Here is a 16,066-nt window from a genome sequence, read left to right as displayed (position 1 = left end):
GATAACCTCCCTTCTGGATCTGTTGTGACGGTTGTTGGCGTTGCTATTGTGGTTGTGGTCTTGAGTAGGGCTTCGGGGCCGTATTTCCTTTCTGGTTCCTCTGAGGTCCTATAGATGTCTGACCCTCTTTCTACTTGTTCCAAGTCTTCTTTGCATCTTCTACTTCCCTTTCAAATTTTAATGCCTCCTCTAATACTTCGGCATATGAGTGGAGTCATTGTGGGAGAATTCCTCCCCTGATTTTAAGGTCCAGCTCCCACTCAAACATCCTTGCTTTCTCTTCATCATTTGCTATATATCTAGTTGCGTAACAGGCTAATTTTTCAAATTTTGCAGCGTATTGAGTTACAATCATATTCCCTTGCTCCAGGTTTTGGAATTTCCTAACTCGCTCTAGACGAATGGTGCTTGGAAAATATTTAATTAGGAACAAATCCTTAAACTAGTTCCATGAAATCTTTGAAATGTCATGGGTATTCTTGATTAGTTCCTACCAATGATCGGAAATAGATATATCAAGATATTCTATATAAAAAATATAGAAAAAATATTTTTAAGGGTTTTAGAAACGTGGCTTCTTGAGGATTTGTAAAGAATCAAATCTAGTTTTAGAATCATTTTACGAAAGTAGGGTGGCTCTTTTAGATTTTTAGATATTAAGAAATACATAGACTCAATTTAGATTTGACAACTATTACAAAAACTGGTGTTTCTCTAAAAATACATATGCATTTGCATTGAATTTTTTTTTTCTTGAAAGCTAACCATTGGAGGAAGATTTAGATATACAAATGAACATGAGATCATTTTTCTAGAATTTTCTAGAAACTTCTAAAGTTTTCTATTTTTAACAGATTCTTTGCACCAAGTATTTAGGAAAATAAAAGGAGTCATAAAAACACATCCATGGTCTTAGCCAAAATTCTCACATACTCTATATATGTCAAATAATACCCCTTTAAAATAGATTTTGAGTTCATGAAGGTTTTCTATAAAAAAAAAAATTCAAAACCTTGATAAGAGCCTGTTGGAAATTTCAAAGAAGGAGAAAAACATTTCATTTTCAAACCCTACTTCATCTAACAAATTTAGTAACCACTAGGAACATGTACGATGCATTTTTAGCATATATTATGAAGAGAAAAAAAAAGCATGATAATTCATGGAGAGAAGAGGCATATGGATTTACCTTAGTGTAGACACCCCATTTTTGACCGCCCTTACGACTTGGGCGCCACCGATTGCTCATCCGATGATGAATGCATATGCTTGTCCAAATGCTCGATGTCCTCAGCAGGACACCACAGTTTTGAGCGTCCAAGCCTTGTGCCTTGTTTTGGACCAAAACAGTGGTTTTTCAAGCCTAACCATCCAGGGACCTACAGACCCACAAGTGACTCCAGCTGCCCACTATTAGTGGCCGACCACCCCCTTTTAGTGGCCTGCTGGCCACTTATGCCAGTAAACCCACTTGTGACCCCAGCCGCCCACTATTAGTGGCTTGCCGGCCACTTGTGTAAAATTTCAGATCTTTTTGCCAGCCGTGCTAGCTACCTCCACAGGTGCATACATGATACCAGTTGAATGTATACTGATATTTTCGAGAGCCAAACAAAATTTTCTATATATACTTGACCCTCTCTCATAATTTAGGGTTGGAAAATTTTGAAACAAAAGTTTGGAAAATATTTGTCTCTCTCTATACAATTCTGTCTCTCCCTTGCAATTTCTATACCCTTTGCTTAGACACTCTAAACCAAACCTTGAGGTTTTTTGAGCTTGTATTTTTGCTCTTGAGGGCGTGGAATTGTTGGTTTGTAGATCAAAAGGATCATTCCTCTTTAAGAGGTGTACATTCTAGTTCTTTTGTACCATCTCTTTCTCATCATTTCTTGCTATTTTTGAGTTGTTCATCACTTGTATTTTTGGGCTGAAACTTGTGGTTTAAAGCCATTAAAGGTAGAGGGGTGGATCACCCTTTTTTGAACCTTGTTTCATAGGCTTTTACCCTTGTGTTTCCCACCTTTTTATCAACCTTTTTTGAGCTTTTAATCGCTGGTTTTCAGAGTTTTCCAGTGGCTAAAAATCATGTTTTCAAGACCCAAAAATGAAGGGCGTAGCCTCCCCTCCTTGTGCTTGTTTATTAGCTTAATTGCTCCATGTTTCTAGCTTACTCTTTTAGCTGTTTTTACTTTAATTCTAGCACAGTTTTGTGCTAACTTAGGACTATTTTTATGTGTTAGTTTCATTCATTCTTTGTATAGTATGCATGTAGTGTAATAGTCTTCATAGACTTGGTAGTCTAGGCCTTAGCCACCAACCTATTTGAGTTGATAGCATTTATTTCTTGCTTGCCATACTTGTGTTCACCTCTAAGCATCTCTACAATCACCTTCCTTTCTTGGCCTTTTCTCTTTGTTTTGAGAGTTGCTCCCAAAGGAGTGTTGTTAAAGCTTGAATGATGATATTGTGCTTAACGGTTTAATCCCTTTGGGGGTTCATCACCAACGACATGATCTCCCTCTCATGCCTAAAACAATGTTTGGTTTGACACTTCTCTCTAATAGTGGGCTTAAAGCTCATTATTGGACTTAATTGACTAATGAATGGAAGGTAATTAAAATAGAGTAATAAAAACTGGGGTTAAAATGAAGCAAGATAATAAAATGGTTTGAGTTCAATCGAACGTCAATTGAACATATTGAGTCTTGAGTCGTTTCATACTTGTTAGTGACGAAAACGGTTCAAGAATCAATGTCAACCCTTTCCCTTGATCAATCCATGATATGGAAGAAGTTTGTTGGCCTTTCCTTACCATTTATTGCAATTGTATCCCTTGGTTCATAAGTCATGATGCAATGAAATTGCACCGATTGATGGCTAACGAGTCGAGCTTACCTCTCCTTTGAGCTGTTTGATGATAAAGAGGGGTAGGGTGGACAAACATCCCTTGAGAATGCTCTGTTTGTGCTCTATTTATTTTCTGCTGCATCGAGGCTCGGTTTATCATTCTAACATGCATTGTTGTTTATTACTTCATTGAATGCATGTTTAAACCGCATGCTATGAAATTGATATTCATGTGTTATATTAGTAGTCGAGCCTATTAATTGCATCTTGCATGTGTTGTATTAGTCATATTTCATTAGTTAGGAGCATGCATTTTTCTAACCCTTTTGTTTTGGCTCGCCTTGGAATACTAGGTAAGCATTTATTGCTTTAGCATATTACACGAGTGTGATTGTTGCCATGTCAAGCATATTTTCATGAGGCTAAGTGCTTAAGTGACGTAACTCTTGAATGCCTCTGGATGGAGGCTAATTGCTTAAACTGGAATAGTTTGATCGAAGTATATATGAGATCACTTTTTCAAGTGGTACACATTTGTAACAATTTTCAAAAATAAACTTGAAATCAAATGTTCTAATTTTTGCAAATTAGTCTATACTTCTGTGCAATACATAGTAGTGTTACCCTAATAACTGGAACAAGAGCATATAATGTAAATAAGAATCACATCATGATTAGTAAAGGCCGATCTTTGATCGGGCGAGTGGGATGCTCAATTTATACCTTCCTCTCTCGTACCTAAGTTCCCGAGCTAAGACAATCTTGGTGATGACGAATACGTGGCCTTTAGCATGAGTCATGGGTTTCCTAAATTTCTCAAAAATATTTAGGTGGCAACTTTATATCTGGAAAAGTAGTCCATTTTTGGCATTTTGATTCAAAATTGATTTTCTAAAAGAATTGTTAGATTTAGACTCACTTGTGTTATCTATTTCACATTGCACTTGTGGAATCAAATTCAGAACCACAGGAGTCCGAACTGTAGGGCTAGTTGTATCCGAAAGGAGCACAAAGAGTCGAGCTATAGTTTTTGGTGACTCTATTGGGGATTTTAGAGAACTTAACTTGAACTTCATGATGTGAAATTTTATCTACACTTATATGTTCTTTGCATTGCATTTGCATTGGTGCGCTTAAGTCACTGTGTTTGCCAGCTACTATTCCTGGATGGTTTGCCGAAGGTTTACCCAAAAGCTTGCAAAAAGGCTGACCGGTCATGGGCTCTGCCATGTTGGGAACACAACCCTTGGATCTAGACTACCGTTGTACCGTTTGATCCTCCTTTCACTTCTCGTTGTTAGGTGTGAGAGGTATATTAGGTAGTCTTGCTGAGGTACCCCTTTTTGACCATTTGGCCTAGCTGCATATAATAAGCCATAGTGACTGTTCCAAACTAGGACAAGATACTCACCTGCGTGCAGGATTGCATGAAATCGTTTGATTGAAGTAGTGAAAACCCTAGTTCATGCCAAAACTAGGATAGGGTAACCTTACCCCCTCATAGGGGTGTTTTGGCTCCCTTTACTTGGTATCTTCTTTACAGTGAAACTGTACAGGAATGTTCATATCAGTGGTATAGTTGGTATCTGTTTTGGGGTAGAATTCAATGGGGAGTACATTCACTCAGCTGTGATCATATCTGTTCTCGTGAGATTGGGTTGAGGTGCTATCTATTTTCTCTTTTCCTAGGTAGTCTTGGAACCATAGCTTCAGAAGGCTCTGATATCCCCCGAGTACTCTAGACTCGTGTCAATAGACTTTGTAAGGTCGGGGACCTAGTTCAGGGGAAACCAATGTTTGTTTCACTACCGCTAGTTACAAGGCGAAGGAGGATCAGACAGAATTCACGAATCTAGTTCCTACAGCAGTCACCCCTCTGCTCACTTGTGTCCAGTCCGGTTCAGGAATAGTCATCTACTTCCAGTCCAGTACAAGACCAGTCACATATTCCAATGGCACAGTATCCCCTAGCCAGTATGGAGGAACTAATACATCATTTGCAACAGACAGTCGAGGCACTGCAGCATGACGTGGTCTGTCAAGCCGAGGTTACGACCCGTTGTAGACGTCCCCGAATATCCCAGGGGGAAATCCCCCGTTTTGTTCATTGGACTCACTACAGTTCATGACTCAAAGTCAAGGTCCTGTATCTAATCTCGCAGAGTGCAATGCATGACCGATGAATCATCAAAGAGTCCAAATCTGGCAAATCGTTTTTAAAAACAGATTTTTTGAAAGAAGTGGCAAACATGGACTGCTTTGCCAGATACAGAGTCGCCACCTAAATATTTTATTTTGGAAAATTTAGAAAACCCTGAATCGTTGCCTAAGGCCACGTGTCCGTCATCACCAAAGTTGCCTCGGCTCGGGAACTTGGGTACGATTGGGGAAGGTCACTTCGTGAGCATCCCTACTCGCCCGATCAAAAATCGGCCTCTACTAACCATGATATCTAGTTTTGAAAACATTATGCGTTCTTATTCTAGTTATTAGCCTAGATTTACTATGTGATGCGCACAGCATACAATTATAGACTAGGTCGCCAGAATTGGAACAAAACATTTCATGTTTGTTTATTTGAAAATGGTTTGATCGTGCTACCCGCAAGTAGGCTAAGACGTGGATTTGCCACCCTCGGATGGGCTTAGAAAACATAATTTTGCCACTATCTAGTGGGGTTAAAACTCACAATTAATGAATTGTTCCAATTCAAATAACCCAACCTTCACCCACAGGCATTCAGGCAGTTATATCATATAAGCGCATAGCCTCATGGTAAGTATGCTATCATGGCAGTCACTCACACACATGCAAGGATGCTAAAGCATAAACACTTACCGAGTACTCCAAGCCAAAACAAAAGCTATGTTAGAAATCCATGCATGATCCTAACTATACAGAAATGCCTAATGCAACACATGCAAAACGCAACTAAGATAGGCTCGGCTATTCTAAAGATGGCATGTGAAATGCTACAACTAACAAGTATTCAACTCGGAATTGAAATACAAATGCAGTTAGTATGATGCGCCGAGCCCGGTGTATGCAAGACAGATGAATGAATGCAAGCATGCTATCATACTGTATGCTAATTGAAACATGCCCTAATCTAACCATCATAAGCTGGTAAATAAAAGGGAGAAAGACGTGGGGTTGGAAGACATACATCACACGCACGCACACTTATTACAACATTGCCCTCGCTCTGAGGGTCCGAATAAATAATATACAGTCCGAATAAATAAAAAATCCTAATTAATTAACAAATTAATCTAGGAAAGCAGGTAAGTTAGCACGCAAATCCATGGACCGCCTCAGCTCTGTTCCAAATGATGAATGATGCATGCTTGAGTTGCCTGGCATAGAAATCCATTACGATGCCTCAGTTTGCCTTTGTTTGCAATTGTTCTTGGAATATTGCGCAACGCTCCAGAAGGCTGCTGATTTCTGATTTACTGCAACAGAGAGCAACAAAAGGGCACGGCAAAGTATTTTCACATATGTATGCATGACTACTCTTTAGGGAGTATAGTCCTCGATCCTCGTGCCACCAATCACGCATCTCGATGCATGATGGCCGAGGAGTCGAATTGCACGACTCAATGTGAAATGAATGCACATGAAAACACAACAAGACCTAAACTCCATCATGGGTAATCCGGAGTGTCGGCGACCGGGAATTGAGACACGTTCCGTCACTTGGAGTACAAAACATCCCTCGTTTCCCGTGCTTGGGCTAACTCCTATCCCAAACACAATGCAAATGAGATGGCATGCACAATGTGACTAACATACAACCTAGCATACGCAATGCTATGAAATGACATACACAATGCGCGATGTAACATGGCATACACAATGCTCTAACATACAACCTAGCATACGCAATGCTATGAAATGGCATACACAATGCGCGACGTAACATGGCATACACAATGCTCTAACATACAACCCAGCATACACAATGCTATAGGCCGAAATGGCATACACAATGCACGATGGACTTACACCAACATGAGTGGACCTCAGTCACACTCACATCAGTGGCCATGCGATGGAAATGAGAGAATCGAAATGCGTGCACACATACACGTATACCGAGGACCGAACCTAAGGTATAAAATGCCACTCTACCAAAGCATGGCAGGGGATGAAAGATGGCATACAAACATGAAATTTCCAGCACGGAAACATGACACAAAATGGTCTCGAAACATGCGAACATGGCACACAATGCAAGCTAGGGGGCCCGGGTACCGAAACTAGTGAAGTGCGTTACACTAGAGGTACCCGAAGCAATGCACCAAAGGAAAAACCAACCCCAAACAGACCCTAGGCAGGTCTGAAATAGTGGGGAATTGACCTAAAATGGTGGCTCGGAATGCAACGGAATGGAGCTCATTCAATGGTCGGTAAAAGGGACATACAAGCCCAACTCTCAAACACATTTAAAGAGATGAAAACATGGCAATATGACATTCAGGTAAGCTCTGAAATGTGATGAATGATAGGCTCAAAACATGAAAATATCTCAGTACATGCATGCAATGAACTTCAAAACTCGAAGATAGGCAAGTGCGTTGAACTACAAGCATGCAAAACTAACATCATTCAACCACAAGACCCAAAAACAAAGCTAAGGTGGCCCAAAATAAGCACATTATCAGTTTTAAGCATGGCCAAACAGTGCTAACATGACGGCCTAAAATAGCATGCAACATTGGCTAGTAAGTATGGGTTGTATTACAACTATAGGATGCGCATTAGATCTCATCAAACCAGCCTAAAACAGTGAACAAAACATGTCAAAATATGCCCAAATAACCACTGAAATGCAGCCAGTGCATACAAAAATAATGAGCTCCTTTAGAGGGCCATGCAAGGGGTTACTCAACACATACAACAAGAACACTTAGCATGGCAAAACCAACTCTGGAAATCAAATATGACAAGCCTAAAACTCACCAAATTGGCCCTGAAATGGGTCGGTGAAGCATATAATGAAAGGCCCCCCTCAAAAGGCCTTGAATGGAATTGTTCTATACATGCATTATAGACATAAAATATGGTCAAAGAGGCCCTGGAAAGACCTAGGGCAGACCTTGAAACTCACCAAATTGGGCCCAAAAAGTGACTTCACAACATGCAAGTGAGGGGCCCTTTGGAAGGCCAATAGGGCCAACCAACAATACAAGGAAAGAGGGGGTCACCCCCCTTTGATTTTAGCTCCCAAACATACATCCAAGCCACTGAAAATCCACTGGATTTCAGTGGCTAGGAGGCCGAACCAAGGCCAATGCGAATGCTCTAATGCATAGCCCTAAATATGAAGGAATGAAGCATGAAAGGGGGTAGATGACCCCAAAAATAGAAAGTGTCTGAAACAAACATATTTATAAGCTCAAAAGGAAACTTTTTCTAGTTTATGACAAATCTCGAAAATGCTCACAAATAAGACTAAGATATGATACAAAATAGGCCTACAAAGAGGGATAAAACATACAAGGGTGTAGGAGTCCTCAAACAGAAAAATGTCCTTAATCAATATTCAAGAGGAGCTCAAAATATGACACTTTCTAGTTTATGATAAAGTCCATAAATACTTTCAAGTAAGGCTAATCAATGGAGAAAAAAAATGCAAGTTTAAGGGAAATAGGCACTTACCCTTGAAGAGCAGCAAAGCTGGAGCTTTTGGACCAAGTTGGTGAACCTTCAACCCTTGCAAGTCAGTTCCAAAGTACTGGAATGGATGATGGAGGTGTGGTGCTAAGGGTTGTAGTGCAACAAGGCCAAGAAAACTAGGGTTTTGGAGCTTGGAATAGTGAATATGGAGAATGGAGGGTATAAGCCTTCACCAAATTTTGTTCATCCCTTGAACATGAAGCCAAGCCTCTCCTTTATAGAGGAGAGGCTCCAAAATATCTCCAAGAGACCCCAAGTATCCTCCATACACGTGTATGGAGGATGCACCAAATGGCCTCCAGCTGGCACAGCTGGATTACACTCAGAGAGAGCAAAAAGCAAGAAGCAGGCCGGCCAGTTCAAGTGGCCAGCAGGCCACTCCCCCTGGTCGGCCGACCAGGGGTCAAACAGGTCAAGAAAAATTTCTGGCCGGCCACCCCAAAAAGGTGGCCTCCTAGATGAGTGCAACACAGCTGTGTAGTGAAAAACTAGAAAATGTGACTCAAGAGAGAGAAAAGCTAGCTTTTAAGCAAGGTTCAAAAGGGTCAAGATGAATTTATGGCCAGCCTACCCATATTGGTGGCCTCCCAAATGAGCACAACACAATGGTGGTATGAAAAGGCAGAAAATGTGGCTCAAAAGTGGGAAAAACCAGCTTTCGGTCAGAAAAAACTGACTTTTGGAGAGAGAAAATGAGAAAACTGGTTTTTTAGGGGAAAAATTGGCCTCTCACCATCCTACCACCTTCCTAACAATGAAAATAGGGTCTCTATTAAAAATGGACCAAAACGGATGCAAAACGAAGGTTCGGGGGCCAAAACGCGCAGTTCGGGGCCCCGAAAATAGGCTGTTAGGCACCGGAAGTGGCGTATAACCACGAAGGTGGTCTCCTGGGCCACAGTGTCCCGCTAAAGGGAGGAAATAAGATGTGTGCCAAAAACTAGGGCAATTGGAGGTAGTTAAACTGTCCCGAACCGAGGCACACGGCTGACGGCTCCGAAAACCAAAAACTGGGCTCCAAACGGGAAAAATGGCCTACGACCACGAAACGTAGCCTACGGCCACTGAGAGATGGTCTACGAGACCTTTTCCTTCCTTCGGGAAGCGAAAACAGAGAAAACAGGACCTGGTTCCCAAACCGAGGCAGAGCACAAAAGAGCCCCGAAGTCCGGAGGCAAGGCTCGCAGCCGAGACTCTGAAACCTCAGAACGAGCACAATATGCAACATCACCGAGCGCTCAGTTGGTGACGTCTGAGTCTTAAGGTCGGTCAAAAATGGAGTGTCTACACCCGTCAGACTAATATTATAACCAGGCTACAACAATAGCACCCACAGCCAGCAGCGGCCTCTGCATCATATGTACCCACCGCAGCTATCCCTGTGCCCAGTGCCACTGCTAATATTGCCAATGTCCAAGAAAACCAAGACAATTTAACAGAGCCAATCCTAGCACAAGCTTCCAAAGCACCTGTTTATCATACCGAGGCACCATTTGAATTCAGAGTCAATCCAACTGCGCTCAAAGTCAACAAATTAGAGAAGTTGGTCAAGAGAGCACAAGGGGTTAACTTTGTCCTAGACATAGAGAATGGATACTCTAATTCTGCAGTTACATTGCCGGATCGGTTTAAGATGCCGCACATTGATCGTTTTTATGGCTCCGGGGATTCGATGGTCCACTTGCAATTGTTTTCTAATAGCTTGCGGCCGATGGGCTTAACTAGACCATAGAAGCTATCTCTCTTTCATCGCACCATGTCAGGTATAATGGCCATTTGGTATGCCAAGTTAGAAGATTCCGTTAAACAGAATTGGGAGAAGATGGCCGAAGCCTTCATTGCTCAGTACTCTTACAATACACAGATTGAGGTCACAACTTGTGATCTCGAGGTAACCCATCAAGAGCCCGAAGGAGGGTTTCTCTAAGTTTGTCACTAGATGGAGGGCCAAAGCCTCGATGCTGACCACAAGACCTTCCGAGAAGGATCAGATAAGAATGGTTGTTCAAAATCTACATGGCAAGTTACTATAGAAGATGATTGTTCTACCTCTATTTACCTTTACAGAGCTTCATGAAATAAGAGTTCAAATCGAGGATGCCATCAGACAAGGGATCATTGTGGAAGATAATGAGCCTGTGAGGAAGAATGTTATTCACAGTTCCAATGCTACTACCAGTGGTAGCACAACTATGAAATGCTCAGAAGTAAACATTGTCACCACTCCCATCAATAGCCAAAAACAAAACACTTCAACTCGGCCCCAAGCCCAAAATTCCCATCCTCTTTACATGAGTTTTTCTCAAGCCTTGAAAACGCTGCTAGAAAAAGGGCACCTAGAGCTTCTAGAATCTTGAACCCTCCCAAATCCTCTTCCATCAAGACATGACCCCGCAAAATAATGTGCTTATCATCAACAACATGGTCATGATACAAACCGTTGCATCCACCTTTGTCATAAGATTCAGGATCTTATTGACGACGAGATCATAGCTCCACCAAAAAGACCTCAATCCACCACTAACCCATTACCTCCACACCTCAACCTAATCCATACACTACCATCCACCTACAACCCTAGCATATATATTACCCCAGCTCATTTACCCACGCCTAAGGTGTTTATTCCAAAAAGCACAAACTTGTGTATGATGGATGCACTTGAAACCCAATCATCTCAAACCCATGAACCCACCACTTTTGAGCTAATGAGCATGATTGAAGATCTTTAGAGAACTGTGGCAGATCTAGCCTTTGGGATATTGGCTCCATCATCGACCACATCACATATCAGAAATTTCATGTCAAAAGGCTCACCAATCTTGGGACGGGTTGCATTTGAAGAAGGCCAACTGTAGACGTCCCCGAACATCCCGGAGGGGAATCCCATTTTGGTCATTGGGGCTTACTACAGTTTGGACTTAATGTCACGGTCCTGTATCTAATCTCGCAGAGTGCAATGCAAGACCGATGAATTATCAAGGAGTCCAAATCCAGCAAATCGTTTTGAAAAATTAATTTTTAGAAAAAAGTGTCAAAGATGGACTGTTTTTCCAGACAGAGAGTCGCCACCTAAATATTTTATTTTGGGGAAATTTAGGAAACCCTGACTCGTGCCTAAGGCCACGTGTCCGTCATCACCAAACTTGGGTACGATTGGGGAAGGTCACTTCGTGAGCACCCTCACTCGCCCGATCAAAGATCGGTCTCTACTAACCATGATATCGAGTTTTGAAAACATTATGTGCTCTTATTTCGGTTTATTAGCCTAGAATTACTATGTGATGCGCACAACATACAAGTATAGACTGGATCACCTAAGTTGGAACAAAACATCTCATGTTTGTTTTTTAAAGCGGTTTGCTACTCGCAAGTAGGCTAAAATGCGGATTTTTCCACCCTCAAGTGGGCTTAGAAAATATGGTGATTTGTCACTCTCAAGTGGGCTTAAAACTCGCAATCAATGAATTGTTCCAATTCAAATAATCCAACCTTCACCCACAGGCATTCAGGTAGTTATATCACATAAGCACATAGCCTTATGGTAAGCATGCTATCATGGCAGTCACTCACACACATGCAAGGATGCTAAAGCATAAACACTTACCGAGTACTCCGAGCCAAAGAAAGAAGCTAATTAGAAATCATGCATGAATCCTAACTATGCTAAGAATGCCTAATGCAACACATGCAAAAATGCAACTACAATAGGCTCGGCTATTCTAAGATGGCATTTGAGATGCAACAATCGATACATGTATTCAACTTGGAATTGAAATACAATGCAGTTAGCATGATGTGCCGAGCCCGATGCATGCAATACAGATGAACGAATGCAAACATGCGAACATATAGATGCTAATTGAAACATGCCCTAAAACTAACCATCATAAGCTGGTAAATAAAAGGGAGAAAGACGTGGGGTTGGAAGACATACATCACACACACGCACACTTATTACAACATTGCCCTCTCTCGGAGGGTCCGAATGAATAGTACAGAATAAACTAGCTAATCTAAGCTAATTAAACTAATTATTACACAACATTAATTAATTAACGAATTAACTAAGTAAGTAAACTAGCATGCAAATTAAACAAAATGGACTGCCTCAGCTCTGTTCCGAATGATAGGGATGCATGCATGCTCAAGTCGCTCTGTCGGAAAATCCATTGCGATGCCCCGATTTGCCTTTGTTTGCAACTGGTCCCAGAACACTGTACAAAGCTCCAGAAGGCTGCTGACCAGTTTTTGCTGCTGGTTTCCGGTTTGCTGCAACAGAGAGCGAGAAAGGGGCATGGCAAAGTATTTTCAACATATGTGTGCATGACCACTCTCCCCATCATTGCACAAGCTCCAGGGAGTGTAGTCCTCGATCCTCATGCCACCAATCACGTATCTCGATGCATGATGGCCGAGGAGTCAGATTGCACAACTCGATGTAAAATGAATGCACATATAAACACAACAAGGCCTAAACTCCATCATGGGTAATCCGGAGTGTCAGCGACCGAGAATCGAGGCACGTTTCATCACTTGGAGCACGAAACATCCCTCGTTTCCCGTGTTTGGACTAAACCCTATTCCAAACACAATGCAATATACATGGCATACACAATACGACTAGCATGCAACCCTAAACGCAATGCAACCTAATCATGCTAGCATGCGAAGGATGATATGTAAACATGCAACTAGCATACACAATGCTATGAACTAAGAATGGCATACTCAATGCACATGAACTATATGGCATACGCAATGCACATACGAAGATGGACATGCACGAAGACATGAACAAGGCATACACAATGCGACGATCAAGCAAGCGACAACATGGATATGACATACATAATGCAAGATGGACTTAAACTAAAATGAATGGGCCTCAGTCACACTCAAATCAGTGGCCATACATGATGAAAATGAAGCAACAACACACATGCACAAATGCAAGGGACCAAACCTAAGGCACAAAGTGCAACTCCACCAAAGCATGGTAAGCATGAAATATGGCATACAACCACATATTTTCCTGCTCTAAAATGACATGCAAGATGGTCCCGAATCATGCAAACACCTCACACAATGCATGCTAGATGGCCCAAATACCGAAACTAGTGAAGTGGATTACACTATAGGCATGCAAAGCAATACTCAAATGACCAAACCAGCCCCAAACAATCCCTATGCAAGCCAAAACAGTAACAAATATGGACTAAAATGATGGCTCGCAAAGCATGGAAATGAAGCTCATGCAATGGTCCAAAAATGAGGTATTCATGCATAACTCTCAAACACATTTAAAGAGTGAAAAACATAGGAATATGGCATACATATAAGCTCTGAAATATGATTCACAATGATTCCAAAACATGGAAACAACTCAAAATACGCATGCAATAGGCTTCAAAACTCAAAGCTAGGCAAGGGTAATGAACTACAACCATGCATAGCAATATCATTCAACCATGAGGCCCAAAAATAGAGCTAAGGCAATCCAAAACATGCACAAAATCATTTTAAGACATGGCCAAAAAGTGCTAGAATCAAAGGCCAAAATCGCATGCAACGTAAGCTAGTAAAGAGGATTTGCACTACAAGCATGTGAGGCAATCAAGAGGCCACTAAACTAGCAAAAGTCAAAGGTATGACATGCCAAATAAAGCCCGAAAACCCACTGAAAAGGGCTTAATGCATGCAAGAATGAGATGCTCCTTTGATATGCTATGAAGAGGGTTATTCTACACATGCAAGATGACATCCAATATGGAAAAAAAAGCTCTGGACAGAGCCTATGCAGGTCCTAAAACTCGTCAAAAATGACCTGAAACATGGCTTGGAGATGTGCAAATCAGGGCTCCTTTGTAAGGCCAAAAATGCTAGAAAACAAAACAAGGAGAGAGAGGGTCACCCCTCTCTGATTTTGGCACTCAAAATAGCATGCTAGCCATTGAAAATCCATTAGATTTCAGTGGCTAAAAGGCCAAACAAAGGCCAACACAAATACTCTAAGGCATGGCTCAAAACAAGGTAAAATGAAGCATGTAAGGAGGTAGATGACCCCCAACAGAAAAATGATCTAAACAAACATGTTAAGGGCCTCAAAATAAGACTTTTTTAAGTTTACACCAAATCTCAAATATGCTTGCAAGTATGGCTAAAAGATGGAGCAAAATAAAGCTTAAAAGAGGGAATAGTGTGTTACCCTTGTAGCTTCAGCAAAACCAGTAGCTTATGGACCAAAAATGCAGCTCCTTAGGACCTCTCAAGACCCTTCAAGAAGCTTAGGTTGGTGTTGGAGGTGTTAGGCTAAGAGGTAGTGTGCAAAGGGGCAAGAACTTAGCACTTTCTAAGCCTAAGTGTAGAGATACAGAGAGGGAGATATATTTTTCCTTCAACCAATTTCTGAACCCTTGCAAAGGAAGATGAGGCCTTCCTTTATAGACAAGAGGGACTAAAGCTTCTCCAAGAAGCTTCAAACCAAGGTGGAAGATCCTCCATACACGTATATGAAGGATCCAGTCTGTGCCTCCCAGTTGGCACAGCTGGAATCAACTCACTGAGACAAGACAAGAGGAAAGGGGCCAGTCAATTTAGGTGGTCGGCCAGCCAGTTCGAAAGGGTCAACTCAACAAAAAGTGGTCGGCAGCCCCATTTGGTGGTCTCCCAACTGAATGCAAGCTAGTGGTATGGTGGGAGACCAGCAATTGTGGCCCAAAAATACCTGACAAGAAAATCGGCTGGCGGGAGAAAAGTGGTCTCCAAGGAGAAAAGGTGGTCTCCCACCCTTGTACCGCCTTCTAAACAATGAAAATAGGGTCCATGCCAAAAATGAACTAAGACAAATGCAAAAAGAGGGTTCAGGGGCCAAAACGCGCAGCCGGGTGCCCCGAAAACTGACTGTTAAGCATCGAAAGTGGCATACGACCACGAAGGTAGTCTCCCGGGCCACAGTGTCCCTCTAGAGAGAGGAAACAAGGTGTGTGACAAAAATCGGAGCAAACAAAGAAAGTTAAGCGGTCCCGAACCGAGGCGTACAGCCGACGGCTCTAAAAATTGAAAACTGGTCTCCAAACGGGAACAGTGGTCTACGACCACGAAAAGTAGCCTACCGCCACTGAGAGATGGTCTATGAGACCTCTCCCTCCCTTCGGGAAGAGAAAATAGAACTTGGTTCGCAAACTGAGGTAAAGCACAAAAAGGGTCCTGAGGTCCGGGGGTAAGGCTCTCAATTGAAACTCCGAAACCTCAGAACGAGCACAACATGCACCATCACCGAGCGCTCAATCGATGACGTCTGAGTCTTAAGGTCGGTCAAAAATGAGGTGTCTACACCAACCCGAAGCTATCTCAAGTCTGGGTAATGACATGTCAACAATGAATGGGCCTCGCTTCAATATAGTCACCCAATCTCTTGGTAAAGCTGAAACAAATGGCAAGAACAAGGTCGGGGTAGGCATTGATCCCTATGAACATCTTCGGTGGGCTATTGAAGCTTTGAATGTCAAAGGGCTGAACAAACAGCAAGTTC

The sequence above is a fragment of the Camellia sinensis genome, chromosome 15 (genome assembly GCF_055761805.1).
Source record: "Camellia sinensis isolate YWXY chromosome 15, ASM5576180v1, whole genome shotgun sequence".
NCBI classification, from domain to species: Eukaryota; Viridiplantae; Streptophyta; class Magnoliopsida; order Ericales; family Theaceae; genus Camellia; species Camellia sinensis.
This window is presented reverse-complemented; position numbering follows the sequence as displayed.